Source organism: Capra hircus, chromosome 5, assembly GCF_001704415.2.
Source record: "Capra hircus breed San Clemente chromosome 5, ASM170441v1, whole genome shotgun sequence".
NCBI classification, from domain to species: domain Eukaryota; kingdom Metazoa; phylum Chordata; class Mammalia; order Artiodactyla; family Bovidae; genus Capra; species Capra hircus.
The window spans coordinates 92,463,532-92,476,708 of NC_030812.1; positions in this window are offsets into that span (position 1 = coordinate 92,463,532).

Genomic DNA, 13,177 nt, shown 5'->3' on the forward strand with positions numbered 1-13,177 from the left:
CACTCAGGTAGCATCAGAGCCTAACTGAACTGGGGAAGGGAAATATCCTACTCCAGCCCACCCTAGTCATCCTATGCCCTCTAAAAGGGGAGAAATAAAGCCTAAGAAACACTTGTGAAGTTCACAGTCCAGCGGCAGAGGCTTACTGAAAGATTGAGACCCATCTACAGGACTATAGAACGCTCCTCCTGATCCCACACTTCACCACATTAACTAAAGGTCTATTTACTGCAGTTCTCTTTACCTGGTAGAGCACATCTAGCTCTCAAGAAAAAGTTAGAAGGCATACCAAAATGCAAAAAATACACCTTGAAGACACAGCTCAAACATCAGAACCAGACAAGGCAGGAATGTTAGAATTATCAGATGGGGATTTTTTTTTTTCAGTTTGCTTACTTTATTTAATAGGCAGTGATGGTCTCAAAAATCTTTCTTCTCATCAGATGTTTGATCCCTTTGCAAAACTTTAGGTTTTTGAGCTTGAACATGGAGCTTTATTCCATGAATAACATGGTTTTCCTGTTATCATATATTAAGTTCTTTTTCTGAAGAAAATTCAATCCAACCCATACCTCTGTGAAAACCAGTCTTTTTATCAAAAGGAACAGTGCACGCTGGTTACCTGGCCAAACTGTGCAAATAGTTCACTTGGAGGCCACAGTCCAGGGAATTTTTCTGACAAACGCAACCAGCCAGTGGACGTTCATACACAACACTATAGCACCCCTCATTGCCAAAGCCACTATCTTTTATTTTTCAAATGAAGAATTTAAAACAGTTGTGATTAATATGCTAGGGTACTATAGATAGAGAACCTGCAACAACAGATAGGTGATGGAAACATAAGCAGCGTGATGGAAATCCTAAGAAAGAACAAAAATGAAATGCTAGAGGTAGGGCTTCTCTGACAGTCTAGTAGCTGAGAGTTTGCCTCCAAATGCGGGGGACACGGGTTCAATCCCTAGTCCAGGAGGATCTCACATGCAGCAAAGCAACTGAGCCCATGCACCATAACTACTGAACCCACCTGCCACAACTACTGAAGCCCACATGCCTAGATCCCATGCTCTGCAGCAAGAGAGGCCATCACAGTGAGAAGCCTGCACAACACAAAGTAGAGTAGCCCTCACTCAGCAAAGCTAGAGAAACTAAAGCAGGTGCAGCAGTGAAGACCTGCTAAGGCGCTTCAGTCATGTTTGACTCTGCAACACTATGCACTGTAGCCCGCCAGGCTCCTCTGTCCATGGGATTCTCCAGGCAAGAATACTGGAGTGGGGTGCCATGCCCTCCTTCAGGGGATCTTTTCCAACCAGGGAGTGAACCCATGTCTGCTATGTCTCCTGCATTGGCAGGCAGATTCTTCACCACTAGCACCACTGGTAGTAGGATTATAATAATTTTCTCAAGGCTAATATGTTGTTGTTGTTTGGTCACTAAGTTGTGTCTGACTCTTTGTGACCCCATGGATTGTAGCCACCAGGCTTCTCTCCCTATGGGATTTCCCAGGCAAGAATACTGGAGTGGGTTGCAATTTCCTTCTCTAATGAAGACCTAGCACAGACAAAAATAAATATATAAATATTTTTAAAAAGAAAAGAAATGCTTAGAGGTCTACTAAAAAAAAAAAAATCAACACTGTTACAGAAATAAAGAATTCCTTTAATGGACTTACTAGTAGACCAGACATGACTGAATAAAGAACTTGTGACTTAAATGACATATCAGTATTATCCTCGAAAATTAAAATGCAGAAAGAATTAAGTCTGAATAAGAACAGAATACTCAAGGACTGTAGGACAACTAAAAAGTATACCAAATCATAATGGAAATGCCGCAGGAAAGGACAAACAGAAGAAATGTTTCAAACTATGACTGAGGATTTCCTCAAATTCTTATCAGACACCAAACTGTAGATTCAGGAAGCTTCAAGAACACACAGCAGGATAAATTCCAGAAAGACTACACCTAAGCATATGATTTCCAAACTACAGAAAGTCAAAGATAAAGAAAAAATCCTGAAAGAAAACAAAGGGAAAAAAAAATCTTACTTATAGATAAAAGATAAAATTCTTTCTTTCTTCATCCTTGAGGTTACTAGTAGCCCATTATATTTATGTACTGTAATCTTATGAATCTCCTATTGCTGGATTATTGTTGGAGATTCTTGGAGAAATACTAAATGGGTTTGAAAATTCTAGTGCCAATCATGTAAGCTTTCTTTTTTTCTTCTGGGAACAAATTTAATATTGCCAAGGATCACTATGCTCTGACAACTAAGAAATCTGCATGTTTGCACTGATGGAAAATGAGTCACTTCTATGAATCCTTTGATTAGAACCTGTGTACTTTATGAACTTTTAAAAAGTATATATTTATATCTTCATAAGTTTTATGAGAAACTTACATTTTTATACCCTTAATTTGGCTACAGGAAGATGTATAATAATTTTATTGCAGACTTAGAATTTTATCTCAGGAAAGGTAGCCCAGTCAAATCTGCCTATGTAGAGCTATGTGGCCACTGGTGATTGTCCACCACAGCTACATACTTTCAGCCTCTGGGGTAAAAGCCTGCTTCGGATGTCTGGACCCTTGGGATTTATAAGCCTTTTACCTTGAGGGAGATGGCTGATTGCAAGGCAGGTAAATTTAGAATACTATCTGGGTACTGAATTTGATGAAAAACCAAGGGCACATGCAATCCTTCAATCAGCTTCTGACTCTTGGAATGCTGAACTTTCAATCTCATTATAATTAAAAGCAACGGGCTTCCCTGGTGGCTCAGTGGTGAAGAATCTGCCTGTCAATGAAAGAGACCGGGGTTCAATCCCTGGTCCAGGAAGATCCCACATGCCACGGAGTGGCTGAGTCCCTGTGCCATAGCTATCGAGCCTGTGCTCTAGAGACCAGTAGCCACAATTACTGAGCCCACAGGCGGCAGCTACTGAAGCCTGTGCACCCTCTAGCCCACGCTTCGCAACAGGAGAAGCCACCACAGTGAGAAGCCACCACAGTGAGAAGCCACCACAGAGAGAAACCCAAGCACCGCAACTGGAGAGTAGCCCTTGCTAGCCGCAACTAGAGAGAAGCCCACGCAGCAATGGAGACCCAGCACAGCCAAAAATAAACAACTGATAATAATAAAATAAATAAATAGATTAAAAATAATTAAAAGAGGGAATCAAGGCTCAGTCTGGCCCAGGCAGTGATTCCCAAAGCTGGCAGAGCCTAAAACATGAACATTCAGGTCATTTTCTATTTCTTTTAAGGATTATAAATAATACAACAATAAGTATAAATAGACAGTATTTATATCTTTAACATGTATTCAGTTATTTCCTTAGAATACATTCATAAAAGTGGAATTCCTCAGCCAAAAACTGTGCTTTATTTAGTCTTTTGGTAGATATTGCCAAAACTCTATTTAAGGGCTATACCAATTCATCTTCTTACCCATGGAATGCTCCTTTCCCACATCTTTACCAAAGCTGGGCAAGGCCATTCTTTACAACTTCTGAAGAATTAAATATCTAATATGAACCAGATTATCTTGATCCCCTACTTCAAAACCTCTAAATGTTCTCCACTATCCAGAGGACATATTCTCACACTTGATCTTTAAAATACTAAGAGCCCTATACAGCTTTTGTTTATGTGAATTATACTTACTAATATTTACTGTATTATAAATTAACACATTATCATACATCAATATAAATAAAATTTTTAAATTTTTATTCAATTCACTAAAAATGATAACTCAATCACATGCTAACATAAATAACATTTTTCTGAAAGATGGACTAATTTTTTGGTCTTAAAAAATGCCTATTCATTATTTCACAGTTTTTCTGTGTCAAGAGTCTTGGCAAAGCTTAATTGGGGCAAAGATAACTATTAGAAAAAAACACTAGTAAGACACATGATATTGCTGTACATTTTTGCAAATCTCTCTAATGACTGGCTTAAAAAAAGGTGTTCTATTAGCCTAGAAGCTGAAGTCTCAGATCTACTTTGGCACTCAATCTGTCGTAATACTGCACACATGTACTTTCTGGAAAACTCTCCTGTACACTCATGAGAAAATGAGTGTGAAAAAAGTAAACGATGTCTTAGTACTAGTATGAATGTGGTTTTGGACTCCCCCTGAAATGTTCTTAGAGACCTTAGGGGTCTCCAGAGCATACTTTTAGAACCAAACGTCCAAAGGATAAAGGCTTACTCATTACCATGCCATATGAGTACTTTCTTCATTCAACCCTAAACTTTCCTTGATTATCCCCTGTTGTGCTCATTCTTGCAGCCAGACATAATTTTGACATCATGCATTTTCAGTTCCATATGCTTTCACATATACTATTCTCATCCAAGAATGCCTGTCACTGCTGGCTATATTGGGATTTGAGCGAGCCCAATAAATTATAACCTTATCCAAATTCTGAATAAACTGAGAGACAAAACAAAAAAGCAAACAGAGAACTAAGGATCACTTTTATTATCAATGGGGCTGGTTTTGAAGCATGCAGTTTACTAGATGGTGACTATGAGCTCCCTGAAATTCCACCCCAGAACTTAACAGACCCACCACCCAGAGACACACAGGGCTGGACAATGGCAGTTTTCCCGTATACAGCCCCTGCTCCATTATTATGTTCTGAGAATGGAGAAATGGCTCACTCCCAAGAAGGGAGCAGGAATGACTGGAGCTACATTCAAATCCCCAGATGCTTATTTGAATGCAATGCATGTGTGTTCAGTTGTGTCTGACTCTGTCTAAAGTAGCCTGCCAGGTTCCTCTGTCCGTGGGATTTCCCAGATAAGAATACTGGAGTGGTTGCCATTTCCAAGGGATCTTTCCAATCCAGGGATCAAACCCGAGTCTCTTGGCTCTCCTGCACTGGCAGGCTGATTCTTTACTGCTGAGCCACCTGAGAAGCCCATAAAATCCCTAGTCATACTCAAACATTAACTACTGTATGAAGTTTTATTTAACTTCCCGACATAGTCTCCATTCTGCTTAAATGACATATGGTACATATAAATTCAACAAGTTTTGAAGATCATAACAGGCAAGGCCCAAAAGATACAAATACAAATAAGGTACTATTTCTTCCTTCAAAAACTTGGCAGGGAGTGGCGACTTCCCTGGTGAGTCAGTGGTAAGGCTTCCACACTGCCAAGGCAGGGGGGTGCATGTTCGATCCCTGGTGGGAGAACTAAGGTCTCACATGCCACACAGTGTGGCCAATAAATAAATAAGCAAAAATAAATTCAATTTAAAAAATTTTTTAATCTTGGAGAAACAATAACACCCTTTATCCCCTACATTCATTTTATTGACAAATTTGGAAACACAAAACACACAGACACCCTTTTTCTATGGAGTAATTTACAAGTATCATCACACCATTTGAAATCGGTCTACATCATTTGACCCTCGTGAATCTGTTCTTGACTTTCACAATGCCCCTGAAATCGTTCCAGACTACTATCATTACCTAGCAAGATCTAGCCACTTCAGTGCCACCAGTAATTACTGCCCCCCAAACCTACCAATTCATTTTTTTGTCCTTCCCATTTCCCTAGTAATTTTATACTTGGATGGATGCCTCTGTGTGTTTGTGTGTTTCAAATTTATAGCTATAATGGTAGAAATCTGCAGCAACACAGCTCATTATATAAGGATTTGGAAATAACGTGGGCCAAATCCCAGATCTAAGAACCAGTAGTAAATACAATAAAAGCCTGATATAACGTGTTTAACCTGTAAGGAGGGCACTGTTTCTGTCCCTGAACAGCTCATTACAGAGATTCCACTGCACTGCTGTTCCTCCCCATCCCCATGGCAGCCTGTACACTGCTTGAGAGCACTACCACTGGCTGAATGGTTAGATTAAATGACGTTTGGGGGTCTGTTTTTATCCCCTGAAATTCTATAATTCTGGTGAATTACCTTTTCTTGGAAGTATCACACAATGGTTCAGTTCAGTTCAGTTCAGTTGCTCAGTCGTGTCTGACTCTTTTGACCCCATGAATGGAAGCACACAGGCCTCCCTGTCCATCACCAACTCCTGGAGTTCACTCAGACTCATGTCCATCGAGTCAGTGATGCCATTCAGCCATCTCATCCTCTGTCGTCCCCTTCTCCTCCTGCCCCTAATCCCTCCTAGCATCAGAGTGGAGAGTGAAAAAGTTGGCTTAAAGCTCAACATTCAGAAAACGAAGATCATGGCATCCGGTCCCATCACTTCATGGCAAATAGATGGGGAAACAGTAGAAACAGTGTCAGACTTTTATTTTTGGGGGGTCCAAAATCACTGCAGATGGTGACTGCTTACTCTTTGGAAGAAAAGTTATGACCAACCTAGATAGCATATTCAAAAGCAGAGACATTACTTTGCCGACTAAGGGCCGTCTAGTCAAGGCTATGGTTTTTCCTGTGGTCATGTATGGATGTGAAAGCTGGACTGTGAAGAAGGCTGAGCGCCGAAGAATTGATGCTTTTGAACTGTGGTGTTGGAGAAGACTCTTGAGAGTCCCTTGGACTGCAAGGAGATCCAATCAATCCATTCTGAAGGAGATCAGCCCTGCGATATCTTTGGAAGGAATGATGCTAAAGCTGGAACTCCAGTACTTTGGTCACACAATGGTTACATTTTACCAAAGTGCCTGGTACATTCTCTATCATCATAGTTAAAAACACAGATGTTGGACCCAAAGATTTGCTGTTGTTTAGTCGCTAAGTCGTGTCTGACTCTTTTGCAATCCCACGGACTATAGCCCGCCAGGTTCCTCTGTCATAGGATTTCCCAGGCAAAAATACTGAAGTGGGTTGTCATTTCTTTTCCCAGGGGATGTTCCCAACCCAGGGATCAAACATACATCTCCTGCACTGCAGGTAGATCCTTTATCGCTGAGCCACCTAGGAAACCCAGAGCCAAAGAGTAACAGGTCTCAAATTCCAACTCTGTGTGTGACCTTAAAACAAATCACTTATTTCTTTATGTCTCCATCAACTAACTCATCTACAAATTGATAAATATAATCGTACCTATCTTGTAGGAATGTTATGAGGATTAAAGAGTTAATACATATAAAGCACTTTAGAATGGTGCCTACAAGATATTAAAAGTGTATAATCAACTACCAATTACTAGTCTGTATTAGCAAATATGTGTTCAAAGAATTTTGCAATTTCATGAATTTCCAGTAACTTAAAATATACATTAGGCACTCAGAAAATGCTGGAGAGTGATCTCTGAATTTTATAGATTTATCCAAATCCTTCTAAATACCTTGTCTCATTAAAATGAAAGTGTTTTAAATAAGAAAGGCAGTTACTCTTTTTTGAAAACTCATGCTCAGCATATATATCAGGCAGATACCTGTTAAATTTATCAATGAAATCCTACTATAAGAACATGTTTGCATAATTCTTTTATGTTAAAAATACTCAAATCCATTCTTTTTAGAGTAGAATCAAGAATCAAGCATCTACAAAATTATACCCTCTCTTCTTTGCAAAATCTTGCTGTGGGTGTGTCAAATGTTCGAACCAGTCCACCAGGTACAGACACTGACTGCTGTTTAAAAGACACAATCGAAGAGCATATTAAATACTTCCACAAAGCTTGGAAAGTAAAGCTAACTTTCAACCATGGAAAGGCTTAAGCAGTAGGTAAATTTGGCACATTTGCTCTTAAGTCATTTTGAAGGCATTAAAACATATTTCAAAGATTTCAAACATGCAATTATTTTTCCTGCCACTCAAAACATGAAATAAACATTGCTCTAAAAAGATATGTGCTTTTTTACCCATCAAAACAAACAACTTAATGATTAAAAATTGCTTTCGCAAACCATTTTTCATACATTTGCAACTCATCCAGCCAGTTTTTAAGTCTGAAATTATAGAAACCATTGGTAAAAATGGATCATTGTTCCAAAAAATTTAAATGCATTAAACTCAAGGTGTGGTTACTCTATGAAAAACTCCCTCTAAAAATATGTATTATGCATGTACTTTGGAATTCCAGTCACTAGCAAAGCTGTAGTTTTGTCTGCCTAATGGTGTTGATTTTTCTGTTGTTGTTTATCCTGTGGATCAGCCTTATTTTATAATCCTACCTTCCCTATATTTATCCAGAGTGATAGTTATTTTTTAAATTAATTTAACAAATAAATCCTGAGCACCTACTCTCTGTAAAGAACTTTGTTGTATATTGTAAGGGATTTAAAGCTGGTAGCAATAGTCTTACTGCTCAGAGTTCCCACTTGGGATGAGCAGAGTGACAATGCTGACAGATAGACTGAATATAAGACAGTCTGCTCTGTCCCCATCACTTTACAAGCTCCAGGCCATGTGCCACTGTGATGCAGGGAGAATACACAGGCCAACCAGACTTTGGTCCTAGACCATCCCTGCTTGACTTATTAGCCACCATACCGCAATTTCTTATTTTGTGATCTCCTAGTTTAAAATCTGGCTCCCTCTATCCACCATATTTAGAGCCTTTTCACTGACTCAGATTTCTCTCCACTCTGGAGTCTCAGACTTGCAAAACTCCCAGGTAAGAGATTTGCCCGTTCTGCTCTATCCCTCAGCATCCCTGGGGGACTCATTTCCAGATCACTGCAGATACCAAAATCCGAGGATGTTCAAGTCCCTTATATAAGACAGTATAGTGGTTGCATATAACATATACACACTCCCATGTACTTTTATTTCTATTTACTTATTTTGACTGCACTGGGTCTTCGTTGTGGTGCACAGGTTTCACCTTGTGGTGACTTCTCTTGTTGCAAGCATGGGCTCCAGAGCCCAGGCTTCAGTAGTTGCAGTCTGTGGGCTTAGTTGCTCTGCAGCATGTGGGATCTTGCTGGATCAAGGATGGAACTTGCGTCCTCTGCATTGGCAGATGGATTCTTATCCACTGTCCCACCAGGGACATTCACTCCCATACACTTTAAATCATCTCTCAATTAGTTATAATACCTAACACAATGTAAAAAAGAAGGAAGTGAAAGTTGCTCAGCCCTGTCTGACTCTTCTGTGACCCTACGGACTGTAGCCTGTCAGGCTCCTCTGTCCATGGAACTCTCTAGGCAAGACTACTGCAGTGGGTGGCCATTCCCTTCTCCAGGGTGCTCTGTAAACACAGGCATACCTCAGATAGTGTGGGTTCACTTCAGACCACCACCATCAAGCATACATTGCAGTAACATGGGTCACACGCTTTTTGGTTTCCCAATGCACGTGAGTTACGTTTACACTACACTGTAATCTGTTAGGTGTGCAACAGCATTATGTGTAAAAATAAAACATATCTGCCTTAATTAAAAAATACTTTATTGCTAAACAGTGCTAACCATCAACTAAGCCTTCATGAGTCATAATATTTTTCTAGTGGAGGCTTTGAAATATGGCAATAATAACCAAAATGTAACACAGAGACACAAAGTGAGCAAATGTTGTTAGAAAAATGGTGCGGGGACTTCCTGGGTGGCACAACGGATAAGAATATCCCTGACAATGCAGGGGACACAGGTTTGATCCCTGGTCCCAGAAGATCTCAGATACTTTGGAGCAAGTAAGCCCATGTGCCACAACTCCCGAGCCTGGGCTCTAGAGTCCATAAGCCACAACTACGGAGCCTGCATGCTGAAACTACTGAAGCCTGCGTGCCTCACAGCCTGTGCTCTGCAACAAGAGAAGCCACTGCAGTAAGAAGCCCACATGCTGCAACCAGAGAGCAGCCCCTACTCTCCAAAACCAGAGAAAGCCCACATGCAGCAACAGAGACCCAGCACAGCCAGAAATAAACAAATAAAACAGCATGTGCATGTCGGAAAAATAACATAAAAAAAGAAAACTGAAGTACTGATGTCGTACATCTTCAAAGAGTGAATTGTTCTCCATGATTTAAAAAAAAAAAAATGGTGTGGATAGACTTGTTTGAAACAGGGTTGGCACAACCTTCAATTTATAACACACACACCATCAGGACTTCCCTGGTGGTCCAGTAGTTAAGACTCTCTGCTTCTACCGCAGGGGCGTGGATTTGATCCCTGTTCAGGGAAATAAGAAATCCCCTGGTACAGCCAAAAAATTTTAAAAAAGAAAACATCCACTATCCATGAAGCATAATAAAATGAAGTACAATAACCCAAGGTATGCCTGTAGTTGCCAGGGCAGGGCAAATTTAAGTTTGTTTTGGGGAACTGTATGGTATTTTTTTCTTTTAGTATTTTCGCTCCACAGTTGGTTGAATCCAGGGATGCAGAACTCCTAGATACTGGTCTGGCCTAGACCCCTACCCACCTCTTATTTCTCCCTCCCACCACAATCTGCCTGCCATAGAAGGAGAAATTTTAAAAGACACATGGTAATAATTTTATTATAAGAATGAGAGAAAGCAGCCATTACAGGAGGTCATAGGAGTGAGACAAGGCTTCTGATTTTGAATCTTCTGATGCTGTTTAGTGATGAGTTTCAAGGGTACAAAGCATGTTTATATTCAATGATTAGATCTGTATTATCAAAGTAGTATATTTTTACATGTGTGATTTGTCGGGGTTTTTTTTTTGTAGTGCCATCATGGTACCAGAGAACTAGAACTTTGCAAAGAGCTTCTACATGCCAGACACTTTCCAAGTTCAGTTTTATTTATTATTTTCCTGCACATTCTGATGGGGAAGATGTTTTACATGAGGGTGAGATATTGAACAATGCCAGATGCCCGTGCTACAGTTTCAATCCATATTTCTTAGCACTTTCAATTTTAGAGTTGCTGTTTCTACTAGTGATTTCAAGGTCCATCAGAATTTATATTCATCCAAACACAATGAACAACTCTTTCTATTCAAATGTAATATTCATACAAATTCTAAATCCTTGACCTCAAAGGCAGCAGATCAAAGAAAGTTGCAAACCCTAAGAAGACAGACCCATAACTTCTATGGATCAACTGGAATAAATACACAGACTGGCAACAGGTGTTTTTACTGGACCCAGTTTGGCATAAAAGAGCAGGGGAGGTAGAACTAAAAAAAATCATATAGCACCCCCCCATTATTTGCAGGAAGCAGCCTGTCATCAAGGCAGGGTCAGAGAGCAAGAATGCAATGAGAGACGCCTCAGAGCCAGTGATCTCTGGTGGCTAGGGAGAGTTAAGGCCAAAATAATTCACTCAAAAATACAATCTTTTATCATGAGGAACTTACGTGTCTGTGAACAGCAAGAATTCCTGACTGGTCTAGAACCTGGACATGGTATCGCTCCCACACAAACCTCTTGTCAGTAGCTTGTCCAGAAAAAAAACTTCATCTTATTAAAAAATGAGCATCTATGCAAAGCTACTACAAGAAAATAAAAGAAAAATAGATACAATGGAAGATAAATACATCTTTCATTGTTGAACAAGAAAAATGTTTCCATATAGTAGACAAAAACTGGGCCAAGCATACTGCCATAAACTTGAAAACAAACAAAAAGACCAAACTAAAGCTACCATATCTATAAAGAAAGAGTCCATATCAAATATACAAGAGCTCAGGGAAGCTGTGGCAAGATAATGGGAAGTGAAATACGATTTGAAAGAACCCAGGAAACAATTCACTGGCAGCAACCAGATTTTGCCAAAAACATGGAAAGAAACAAGAGTGTCAGAAATAAACAAAAAGAAGAAATGGAAAGTTCAAAGTAGAAAAAAAGAAACTTAAAAGAATTAGAAAAAAATAGTAGCAAGACAGGACAGATTAAAGAGGTCTTAACACATGCAGTAACTTAGTATCCTGATGAAGATGTAAAACATAACAATATAGGAAAAAAGCTAAAGATATACTTCAAAGTAACTTTCTAGAAATATATCATAAACCTACAGACTGAGAGGGCATGCTGAACTACAGGAAAATTTGACACAAAACATTTAACACTGTTTTAGTAAAGTTACTGGAATTGAAAGAAAAAAAAAACAAACTTGTGCATTAAGGCTAGAAGTTTGAGTCAGAATGTTACTTTCTACAGTAATGTTTAATGGCAGAAGACATTGGCGCAGTGGTACAAAGCCCTAGGGGATATAAACTGCATGGTTTAAGAACTGTCCGCAGTGAAATAGTCATCAAAGCATAATGAAAATGAACATTTTTGAACTTGCAAACCTCAGGAAACATTCCCTAAGCCCTTTCCCAAGAAACTACTACAAGCCAAACTTTGAAGAGCAAACAGATAAATGGAATACTGGTCCTAAGTATTGACCTCATTAAACTGTAGGACTAAAACGAAGACAATTTCTGGAGATCATGCTCACAGAATAGAATTTAAATGTTATAAACCTAATGATGTAGAAACAATACAGCCAAGGTCTGAAGGGAAAGAGGACAGATGGTGGGTAGTAATGTCAACCTGATGATTTTCTCGTCTGGTAGAGCAGAGGATTGAAAGATGATTGAAGCTGATAAATCATATAATAGAACTATAAGTACATTTCAAAATCTAAATATGAATGAAAAATGACTCTGGGACAAAGTGGAAAACACTAATTTTACCATTACTCATGGCAGGAAGTCAACAGACAGCTGCCTAAAGAAATGTAAGTTTAAGTATTTCGGGGAAGAAACACTGTCATGTATCACTGGTGAGAAAGTATAAAAAGGATACCATAGGCTATCCCTAGACTGTTTCTTGGGCCCAAGAGACAAGGGGCAACTTTGCAGAGTTTAGCTTTGCGGACTGACTAGACGTGAATGGAGCTTCCCTGGTAGTTCAGTGGTAAAGAATCCATCTGCCAATGCAGGAGATTTGGGTTCAATCCCTGGGTTGGGAAGACCCCCTGGAGAGGGAAATGGCAGTATTCTTGCCTGGGAAGTCCTATGGACAGAGGAGCCTGGCAGGCCACTATCCATAGGGTCGCGAAAGAGTTGAACATAGAGACTAAACAAAAACAAAGAAGTGAAAATACAGTTGAGAGGAAAGACCACAAACCATCTCTCCAGCATCAACTTGTTATATTATTGTGGACAACTGTTAAGACTAGTGACCATCCAACACCTTCTGAATACTATCTTGCCACCTCCTCACAAAAGGTCAAAGCTTTTGGCCCAGCTTCCTTTATAGGTAGGAAAGAAATGTGACTGAGGCTCCAACAACCAGACACAACTACAGGGGTTTGACGCTCAA